Below are 9,307 nucleotides of genomic sequence, written 5' to 3' on the forward strand. Positions count from 1 at the left end.
AACAGTAGTGACCAACCTCCTCTATGCAGCGCAGCCCGGGCCAGAGAGTGAGGCTATGCCTATGGCTGCCTACCTCGTGGTACACAAATGAGTTGTCGCGCATGTCATGATAGAGCACATGTCATTTGCACAAGACAAAGAGAGAGCAACCAGCCTGAGACGACTGTCCTTTTGGGTGAGCGCTACTGATAGCTTGATATAGCTATTGGATATTTTTTAGCAAGATGGTAGAGTTGGATATTAATAGTGACAGCCTTGTGTTAAAGTAGCTCTGTGTATACTGTCCTTATATTGTTCTCTCATGTCTTACTCACAGATAACTACTCAACGCTGCACAGCACAGCATTCAATCACTCTCATAATTTTATTGTCATTTCATCTTTTATGGGGGACGCCCCACTCTTATTATTTTTATCACTGAATGGCTGCTGACGTACGTATATATAAGAGCACTACAAGATACGACAGGAAAGGGTCAGTATAATAATTATGTATTGTCCCATGCATAGTGATGTAGTGTACTATCTGTTACTTCCTTTGGTATTCAGCCCCTTTAATAAGCACAGGATTATATAGATCTCCAAGCCATTAGTATTAATGATTCATTGGATACTGAATTTATATGGATGTATGGATGGGGCTATGCCGCAACATAGAATGCTGGCTTTCTGATCGAGGAGGAGATGATCTATTATTGGCTATTGGCTCCGGGGATGGAGTGGATCTACCTCTGAGAGACAAAGGGCCAGTTACTGTATCATGTATGAATATTCTGTTGCTTGTACATATTTTCGTAACATTATCAGTAATTGACTCTAGAGTAGCATATTGTGCTCCCCTTTCTTCATCACTCAATCTGCAGGCAGTGTATGTGATTTTCTGACAGGGAAGGCTACTCGGGAGTCGGCCACACAAGGTATAGTCTAATAATTATTGTACAGTACTTCGATGATCTTCTCTGTTTTGGGTCAGATGCAATTGCCTATAGCCAGTTAAAACATCTCTTCTACTCTTGGCTTAAGAAATTGTATTTTATTATTGTACCAGCATTAGGTAGTTAACTCCACTTATGCATTGACCTCTACTACCGTGTAGCAGGAAAGTTCGTTATTTGAGAAATGTTGTATAGTTGTTCACATTTCAATGCCAAGAAACCATAGCTTTGCATGGTGTGTCTTCCATTTATTATTACATGAAGTGTGAAGTGTGTTGTAAGTTTGTACAGAGAGGACTCCCATGGTGGCAATGATCTGATGATGGCTCCACTGCTCTGATGGACCAATGCAGGAGAAGTTATTCTGTATAATTATTACACTAAATTAATGTATGCCACTGTTTGGATCGGTTTCTGTTCTGCTCAGCTTCTTCCTCCAACTTGCTTACGCAGGCTAAGCTTATTCTTAGTTCATTCTTAGTTCATTCTATAGTCTAGTATTATTGTCGGTTTGGTTGTTTTATGTTTTTCACCTGGTCATACGGAATCACTTCATTAATTTGTGCAGACCACACCTCTATCCACACATTGTACCTGCACATCCTGTATATATGGGGCCAGTACACCCCCACTCACTGTACTGATATGTGGTCACACCCCCATACATGGTAACCCTCTTGACCACACCTCCACTGATGCATTGTGTCGTACATGCTGTGTTTTTGTGTACAGTACACACATCATCCGTGTCTTTATCCCCACACCTAGTCGGAGGGAGCAGCAAGTTCTACTAAGAGCCAGCATCACCAACTAACCAACACACTACAAGACCTACCTACTACCAGCTAGGACAGCACACCACCCGGGACTTAATACGCCTTTGTATTACGATCATGATACAATTTGCTGCCCTCCCTCGCCCATGGATTGAATGATTATGGACACTCACAGGACAACTAAGAGACTGACACACAATAATAGACACCAAAGGTCCAGTTACTGTATCATGTACGAATAGTCTGTTGCTTGTACATTTCGCAACATTATCAGTAATTGACTGTAGAGTAGCATCTTGAGCTCCCCTTTCTTCATCACTCAATCTGCAGGCAGTGTATATGATTTTCTGACAGGAAAGGCTACTCTAAACAGAGGGAGTCGGCCACACAAGGTATAGTCTAATAATTATTGTACGGTACCTTCTCTGTTTTGGGTCAGATGCAATTGACTAGCCAGTTTAAAACATTTCTTCTACTCTTGGCTTAAGAAATTGTATTTTATTATTGTACCAGCATTAGGTAGTTAACTCCACTTATGCATTGACCTCTACTTCTACTACTGTGTAGCGTGAAAGTTCGTTATTTGAGCCCTCGAGAAATGTTGTATAGTTGTTCACATTTCAATGCCAGGAAACCATAGCTTTGCATGGTGCGTGGGAGTTTCTTCCATTTGTATTACATGAAGTGTGTTGTAAGTTTGTATAGAGAGGACTCCCATGGTGGCAATGATCTGATGATGGCTCCACTGCTCTGATGGACCAATGCAGGAGAAGTTATTCTGTATAATTATTACACTAAATTAATGTATGCCACTGTTTGGATCAGTTTCTGTTCTGCTCAGCTTCTTCCTCCAACTTGCTTACGCAGGCTAAGCTTATTCTTAATTAGTTCATTCTTAGTTCATTCTATAGTCTAGTATATTGTCGGTTTGGTTGTTTTATGTTTTTCACCTGGTCATACGGAATCACTTCATTAATTTTTATACAGTGCAGACCACACCTCTATCCACACATTGTACCTGCACATCCTGTATATATGGGGCCACACCCCCACTCACTGTACTGATATGTGGTCACACCCCCATACATGGTAACCCTCTTGACCACACCTCCACCCATGCATTGTGTCGTACATGCTGTGTTTTTATGTACAGTACAGTACACACATCATCCGTGTCTTTATCCCCACACCTAGTCGGAGGGAGCAGCAAGTTCTACTAAGAGCCAGCATCACCAACTAACCAACACACTACAAGACCTACCTACTACCAGCTAGGACAGCACACCACCCGGGACAGACTCTACTATACCATGTAATATGCCTTTGTATTACGATCATGATACAATTTGCTGCCCTCCCTCGCCCATGGATTGAATAATTATGGACACTCGCAGGACAACTAAGAGACTGACACACAATAATAGACTGTTGCTTGTACATTTCGTAACATTATCAGTAATTGACTGTAGAGGAGCATCTTAATTTAGCTCCCCTTTCTTCATCACTCAATCTGCAGGCAGTGTATGTAATTTTCTGACAGGAAAGGCTACTCTAAACAGAGGGAGTCGGCCACACAAGGTATAGTCTAATAATTATTGTACGGTACTTAGATGATCTTCTCTGTTTTGGGTCAGATGCAATTGCCTTCAATCACTAGCCAGTTTAAAACATTTCTTCTACTCAAGAAATTGTATTTTATTATTGTACCAGCATTAGGTAGTTAACTCCACTTATGCATTGACCTCTACTACTGTGTAGCGGGAAAGTTCATTATTTGAGCCCTCGAGAAATGTTGTATAGTTGTTCACATTTCAATGCCAGGAAACCATAGCTTTGCATGGTGCGTGGGAATGTCTTCCATTTTTATTACATGAAGTGTGAAGTGTGTTGTAAGTTTGTATAGAGAGGACTCCCATGGTGGCAATGATCTGATGATGGCTCCACTGCTCTGATGGACCAATGCAGGAGAAGTTATTCTGTATAATTATTACACTAAATTAATGTATGCCACTGTTTGGATCGGTTTCTGTTCTGCTCAGCTTCTTCCTCCAACTTGCTTACGCAGGCTAAGCTTATTCTTAATTAGTTCATTCTTAGTTCATTCTATAGTCTAGTATATTGTCGGTTTGGTTGTTTTATGTTTTTCACCTGGTCATACGGAATCACTTCATTAATTTTTATACAGTGCAGACCACACCTCTATCCACACATTGTATCTGCACATCCTGTATATATGGGGCCACACCCCCACTCACTGTACTGATATGTGGTCACACCCCCATACATGGTAACACTCTTGACCACACCCCAATCCTATGCTGTGTTTTTGTGTACAGTACACACATCATCCGTGTCTTTATCCCCACACCTAGTCGGAGGGAGCAGCAAGTTCTACTAAGAGCCAGCATCACCCACTAACCAACACTCTACAAGACCTACCTACTACCAGCTAGGACAGCACACCACCCGGGACAGACTCTACTATACCCATGTAATACGCCTTTGTATTACGATCATGATACAATTTGCTGCCCTCCCTCGCCAATGGATTGAATAATTATGGACACTCGCAGGACAACTAAGAGACTGACACACAATAATAGACACCAAAGGTCCAGTTACTGTATCATGTACGAATATTCTGTTGCTTGTACATTTCGTAACATTATCAGTAATTGACTGTAGAGTAGCATCTTGAGCTCCCCTTTCTTCATCACTCAATCTGCAGGCAGTGTATGTGATTTTCTGACAGGAAAGGCTACTCTAAACAAAGGGAGTCGGCCACACAAGGTATAGTCTAATAATTATTGTACGGTACCTTCTCTGTTTTGGGTCAGATGCAATTGACTAGCCAGTTTAAAACATTTCTTCTACTCTTGGCTTAAGAAATTGTATTTTATTATTGTACCAGCATTAGGTAGTTAACTCCACTTATGCATTGACCTCTACTACTGTGTAGCGGGAAAGTTCATTATTTGAGCCCTCGAGAAATGTTGTATAGTTGTTCACATTTCAATGCCAGGAAACCTTAGCTTTGCATGGTGCGTGGGAGTGTCTTCCATTTTTATTACATGAAGTGTGAAGTGTGTTGTAAGTTTGTATAGAGAGGACTCCCATGGTGGCAATGATCTGATGATGGCTCCACTGCTCTGATGGACCAATGCAGGAGAAGTTATTCTGTATAATTATTACACTAAATTAATGTATGCCACTGTTTGGATCGGTTTCTGTTCTGCTCAGCTTCTTCCTCCAACTTGCTTACGCAGGCTAAGCTTATTCTTAGTTCATTCTTAGTTCATTCTATAGTCTAGTATATTGTCGGTTTGGTTGTTTTATGTTTTTCACCTGGTCATACGGAATCACTTCATTATTATCAGTGCAGACCACACCTCTATCCACACATTGTACCTGCACATCCTGTATATATGGGGCCACACCCCCACTCACTGTACTGATATGTGGTCACACCCCCATACATGGTAACCCTCTTGACCACACCTCCACTCATGCATTGTGTCGTACATGCTGTGTTTTTGTGTACAGTACACACATCATCCGTGTCTTTATCCCCACACCTAGTCGGAGGGACAGCAAGTTCTACTAAGAGCCAGCATCACCAACTAACCAACACTACAAGACCTACCTACTACCAGCTAGGACAGCACACCACCCGGGACAGACTCTACTATACCTGTAATACGCCTTTTTATTACGATCATGATACAATTTGCTGCCCTCCCTTGCCCATGGATTGAATAATTATGGACACTCGCAGGACAACTAAGAGACTGACACACAATAATAGACACCTAACTGCATTTTTGCCATTAATATAATAAAAATAATTTTGCCATTAATTAATCATTAATTATAGCGGAATCATGCATGCCTGCATGATAGTAGTCTCATGAATGAGTCGTCCTTTGTCCCACATGCATGCCTGCATATGATATAGTAGTCTCATGAATGAGTCGCCCTTTGTCCCAAAGAATAGCCCCGCCCACTTACTATGAGTGCTGCGCTTTAAATATGCTTGTAGCTGTGTACGTGTATGGCAGCATGATGGCTACTCTATCCTGCAACGGAGGGAGTACCACCATACAATGGACCAACCAACCACTCCATCATCCTGCCACTTGAACAGGAGGAGAGAGTGCTACCTATTCCAGTGGGTAAGTTACTGTGTGTTAATATTATTATTAAATAGCTTTGAGCTTGTGTGCATGGATTATCTTTGTATCTAGGTTAGTACTGATTAGAGCGTTGTACAGTTGGGATCATGCCTCAGGGTGATGTAGAGCCTGTGCTAGGCCCTGCCTTAGGGACTAGCTGTGACTCTGTTGACCTGTTGTATGATCAGCAAGTCGAGCGTCTTGAGCGATCCTTACCTTTGGGAAAACTTGACAGTATAGCCTCTGTTCGATTTCTAGATTCCTTGTTTTTGGGATTCTGCCATCGCGTTGCGGTATCGGTAGCCCTGAAGGCATGGGATTTAGAAATCGGAACAGAGCAATACTGCCCAGTGGGGGCGCAATGATACTTAATGGTGATTGGATTGGACAGGAATGAGGCAGAATAGCTACGTTGTCATGACCCGATCGTACCGAGCATGCCACATGTCCTGGCACAGGTTCTATGTTGTTCTGAGACATGATACCTAACTGTTTACTGTTTACCTTGTTCTGTACTCTCTAGGGGTGTACAGTAATTAGGGTGGTACAACCACCAAGGCGAGTGTATGCTGTGTGGTGTATGGGTGACTATTCTATCCCTCTCTCTCTCTTCATGTGCAACGGAGGGAGTACCACCATAGAATGGACCAACCAACCACTCCATCATCCTGCCACTTGAACAGGAGGAGACCTCCTACCTATTCCAGTGGGTAAGTTACTGTGTGTTAATTATAAAATAACTTTGAGCTTGTGTGCATGGCAGGTGGCCCATTATCTTTGTATCTAGGTTAGTACTGATTAGAGCTTTGTACAGTTGGGATCATGCCTCAGAGTGATGTAGAGCCTGTGCTAGGCCCTGCCTTAGGGACTAGCTGTGACCCTGTTGACCTGTTGTATGATCAGCAAGTCGAGCGTCTTGAGCGATCCTTACCTTTGGGAAAACTTGACAGTATAGCCTCTGTTCGATTTCTAGATTCCTTGCTTTTGGGATCCTGCCATCGCGTTGCGGTATCGGTAGCCCTGAAGGCATGGGATTTAGAAATCGGAACAGAGCAATACTGCCCAGTGGGGGCGCAATGACACTTACTGGTGATTGGACAGGAATGATGCAGAATAGCTACGTTGTCATGACCCGATCGTACCGAGCATGCCACATGTCCTGGCACAGATTCTATGTTGTTCTGAGACATGATACCTAACTGTTCACTGTTTACCTTGTTCTGTACTCTCTAGGGGTGTACAGTAATTAGGGTGTATGCTGTGCTTATGCTTGTAGCTGTGTGGTGTATGGGTGACTATTCTATCCCTCTCTCTCTCTCTCTTCATGTGCAACGGAGGGAGTACCACCATAGAATGGACCAACCAACCACTCCTGCCACTTGAACAGGAGGAGACCTCCATTGAGTGCTACCTATTCCAGTGGGTAAGTTACTGTGTGTTAATTATAAAATAACTTTGAGCTTGTGTGCATGGCAGGTGGCTTTGTATCTAGGTTAGTACTGATTAGAGCTTGCCTCAGGGTGATGTAGAGCCTGTGCTAGGCCCTGCCTTAGGGACTAGCTGTGATCCTGTTGACCTGTTGTATGATCAGCAAGTCGAGCGTCTTGAGCGATCCTTACCTTTGGGAAAACTTGACAGTATAGCCTCTGTTCGATTTCTAGATTCCTTGTTTTTGGGATTCTGCCATCGCGTTGCGGTATCGGTAGCCCTGAAGGCATGGGATTTAGAAATCGGAACAGAGCAATACTGCCCAGTGGGGGCGCAAAGATACTTAATGGTGATTGGATTGGACAGGAATGAGGCAGAATAGCTACGTTGTCATGACCCGATCGTACCGAGCATGCCACATGTCCTGGCACAGGTTCTATGTTGTTCTGAGACATGATACCTAACTGTTTACTGTTTACCTTGTTCTGTACTCTCTAGGGGTGTACAGTAATTAGGGTGGTACAACCACCAAGGCGAGTGTATGCTGTGTGGTGTATGGGTGACTATTCTATCCCTCTCTCTCTCTTCATGTGCAACGGAGGGAGTACCACCATAGAATGGACCAACCAACCACTCCATCATCCTGCCACTTGAACAGGAGGAGACCTCCTACCTATTCCAGTGGGTAAGTTACTGTGTGTTAATTATAAAATAACTTTGAGCTTGTGTGCATGGCAGGTGGCCCATTATCTTTGTATCTAGGTTAGTACTGATTAGAGCTTTGTACAGTTGGGATCATGCCTCAGAGTGATGTAGAGCCTGTGCTAGGCCCTGCCTTAGGGACTAGCTGTGACCCTGTTGACCTGTTGTATGATCAGCAAGTCGAGCGTCTTGAGCGATCCTTACCTTTGGGAAAACTTGACAGTATAGCCTCTGTTCGATTTCTAGATTCCTTGCTTTTGGGATCCTGCCATCGCGTTGCGGTATCGGTAGCCCTGAAGGCATGGGATTTAGAAATCGGAACAGAGCAATACTGCCCAGTGGGGGCGCAATGACACTTACTGGTGATTGGACAGGAATGATGCAGAATAGCTACGTTGTCATGACCCGATCGTACCGAGCATGCCACATGTCCTGGCACAGATTCTATGTTGTTCTGAGACATGATACCTAACTGTTCACTGTTTACCTTGTTCTGTACTCTCTAGGGGTGTACAGTAATTAGGGTGTATGCTGTGCTTATGCTTGTAGCTGTGTGGTGTATGGGTGACTATTCTATCCCTCTCTCTCTCTCTCTTCATGTGCAACGGAGGGAGTACCACCATAGAATGGACCAACCAACCACTCCTGCCACTTGAACAGGAGGAGACCTCCATTGAGTGCTACCTATTCCAGTGGGTAAGTTACTGTGTGTTAATTATAAAATAACTTTGAGCTTGTGTGCATGGCAGGTGGCTTTGTATCTAGGTTAGTACTGATTAGAGCTTGCCTCAGGGTGATGTAGAGCCTGTGCTAGGCCCTGCCTTAGGGACTAGCTGTGATCCTGTTGACCTGTTGTATGATCAGCAAGTCGAGCGTCTTGAGCGATCCTTACCTTTGGGAAAACTTGACAGTATAGCCTCTGTTCGATTTCTAGATTCCTTGCTTTTGGGATCCTGCCATCGCGTTGCAGTATCGGTAGCCCTGAAGGCATGGGATTTAGAAATCGGAACAGAGCAATACTGCCCAGTGGGGGTGCAATGACACTTACTGGTGATTGGACAGGAATGATACAGGATAGCTACGTTGTCATGACCCGATCGTACCGAGCATGCCACATGTCCTGGCACAGGTTCTATGTTGTTCTGAGACATGATACCTAACTGTTCACTGTTTACCTTGTTCTGTACTCTCTAGGGGTGTACAGTGATTAGGGTGGTACGAGTGCTTATGCTTGTAGCTGTGTGGTGTATGGGTGACTATTCTATCCCTCTCTCTCTCTTCATGTGCAACGGAGG

At 43.7% G+C, this 9,307-nt stretch overlaps 1 long non-coding RNA gene across 10 annotated transcripts; it reads left to right on the plus strand.

The window, feature by feature from the left end:
• Window positions 1–14: 14 nt before the first annotated feature.
• Window positions 15–5,567, plus strand: LOC135338674 (uncharacterized). 10 transcript variants are annotated; one of them, XR_010395729.1, is made up of 9 exons: window positions 15–175; window positions 317–474; window positions 657–916; window positions 1,226–1,300; window positions 1,703–1,924; window positions 2,041–2,102; window positions 2,905–4,322; window positions 4,439–4,500; window positions 5,290–5,567. It is a non-coding gene; the product is annotated as an uncharacterized LOC135338674 (long non-coding RNA). The 10 variants fall into 10 exon arrangements; XR_010395723.1 differs by having other exon boundaries at window positions 657–1,924; window positions 2,905–3,688; window positions 4,083–4,322; XR_010395724.1 differs by having other exon boundaries at window positions 657–1,924; window positions 2,905–3,288; window positions 4,083–4,322.
• Window positions 5,568–9,307: the final 3,740 nt, after the last annotated feature.

The sequence above is a fragment of the Halichondria panicea genome, chromosome 7, assembly GCF_963675165.1.
Source record: "Halichondria panicea chromosome 7, odHalPani1.1, whole genome shotgun sequence".
NCBI classification, from domain to species: domain Eukaryota; kingdom Metazoa; phylum Porifera; class Demospongiae; order Suberitida; family Halichondriidae; genus Halichondria; species Halichondria panicea.